This window comes from Capsicum annuum, unplaced genomic scaffold, assembly GCF_002878395.1.
Source record: "Capsicum annuum cultivar UCD-10X-F1 unplaced genomic scaffold, UCD10Xv1.1 ctg14732, whole genome shotgun sequence".
NCBI classification, from domain to species: domain Eukaryota; kingdom Viridiplantae; phylum Streptophyta; class Magnoliopsida; order Solanales; family Solanaceae; genus Capsicum; species Capsicum annuum.
The window spans coordinates 1-2,133 of record NW_025820132.1 but is presented as its reverse complement, the minus strand read 5'-3'; the positions used below and the strand labels follow the sequence as shown (position 1 = coordinate 2,133).

Here is a 2,133-nt window from a genome sequence, read left to right as displayed (position 1 = left end):
GTATAATTTTAAAATAATTTAATCTACGTACAAATGACCGTTTTGTGCTACTTAATGGTCACTGAAGGTTTACACTATCATTTGGGAGAACAAATGAGTTGAAGGTTAACTTATTTATTTGGCGGAGACTGCTTTTCTGAAATTCTAAAGAAATTGAAGTGAAAACCCATATCCACTCACAAAAGTTTTAACTTTTTTCCAACATAAATGCATGTCCAGAGACAACTTCAATTTCCAAATATTTTTTTTCTACTTAACTTTAAATACTACTTTTTTTTCTTTCAGATATATCACATTTTTATATCCAAGTGCCTACTAAAACCATTGCATAATTTTTATAGCAGTCATCTTGTTGTTTATTTTCTTAAGGCAAGTGTAAAATGTCATTTAAATATTAGGTCTATTTAGAAGAGGAGAGCGTAACTGTGCCACAGAAATAGAGATAACTTACAATTTTCTGTTATAGGTAATTACAGATACATAATCTAACAACTAAAAGAAAAATCTTTTCCTGACTTGTCCATAACTTCAAATCAGTATATACTATACTGTCAAGGAGAACTAAATATATGTGCCTCTGTCAGATTCTAAACCACATGAATGGTGAAAGACAATAAATATTTGGAATGGAGGTTCTAGAAGTCCTTAAGAGTAGAAAGAAGCAAAAGTTAATGCTCAGGAGTATGATTTATCGGACAATAAATCCAAGAAAAGATCATAGAAATTACCATAATAAACTCGACAAAACCTATACGAGTGGAATGATGATAGTCATCAAGCAACCTCAAGTCTTAACCTGAGTTCGAGAAGAAAATCTCATATAGTAAGGACCTTAAGTAGGACAAGCACTTTAGGCAAGTCAGGTGAAAAGCTACAAACCTCTCTACAAAAGTACTCAAAAAAAGCTTCAAATTTGCTTGAGTAAAACCCGTTGAAGCTCTACTTAGAAACACTCACTTGCCAGACCAACACACACTTGTTGAGAGGCTTATCTCCATCATCTCTATCGTCATCTTCACCTCATCATTTTCTTTCCTTCCAGCAGCTACCCAATCAATTCTCCTAAGCATAAGTTTCCTATATTGGTTGATTGATTTTTTCCCACCTTCAACGACAACAACACTAATACCTTCTGAGATGACTGCACAACAAGTCAAGCAGTTCTCCTGAGCATTAACAACAACTTTGAATCGGGTTTATGGGTGGGAGAGGTCATTCATTTTGTATACTAAAATAATAGTCTCTGGAATGATGTTTGGGTCATCAAAAAGTTTTCTCTTTTTTTCTCACGATGCTCCTTAGGAGTAAGCTTACGAGTAATATTCCTGTCTACATGAACCTGCTCATACTCAGCAGCTGTACTTCTCCATTTCGAGCTTTGTAGAATCCTGTGTTGCTTCTGAGCCAAGAACTTTCATTAGATTGCTCATTTTAACTTTCGGCTTTGGTGGTTTTACCGGGCCTTGTCATATCATTTCTTGTCTTTCTTTCTCCCTTGCCAATCTTCACTGGGTTCGAAGTTTCTTTTGCTCCTTTTTGGTAAGTTTCAATGGGTAGGGAGGAGGTGGAGTTGGTTCAGCAAGAGGCTCAATAGTGTGAGGGTATTCAACATATAAGGTGATTTTTTCAAACCTCAACTGTTCATTGGTTATGATACCATCAACTACATCCCCATAAGTACCAGAGCATCCCTGGAAGGTCAAGGCAAGAAAATAAGGGCAAGCACAAAAAAAAAACATTAATTTTAAGGAAAACAAATTGCTACAAGACAAAAAAACTTAACCTGTAGTTAGTATTTCATTATTTTCCATCCCCAGCAATTTATATAACAGGTTAAGAAGAGGTACCAGATACAACAAACCAAAGAGGCTTGCCAAAGTAATTACGATACATCAACGTACTCCTGCAGGGTGTTCTGTAGAAAGATATTGCCAGAGAAAGGAAGCTGGAGTAATTTCATGTGGAGACAGATTGCATAATGTATGTTCTCTCTGTTCTCCTTATCTTGGGAATCATAGATTGTCCAAATCACTTAGAGAATAGCGACAAAGAACTTTCGGCATGAACCCTTCTTTCGTAGATAACGAAGAGAGGAAAGAGCATATTTATCGTTAAAAATATCTTGGTGAACAG

General features: G+C 35.7%; 1 pseudogene; it reads right to left on the bottom strand.

Moving 5' to 3' along the window:
- Positions 1-879: 879 nt before the first annotated feature.
- LOC124890233 lies at positions 880-1,811 on the bottom strand (annotated as a pseudogene).
- Between the last annotated feature and the right edge of the window lie 322 nt (positions 1,812-2,133).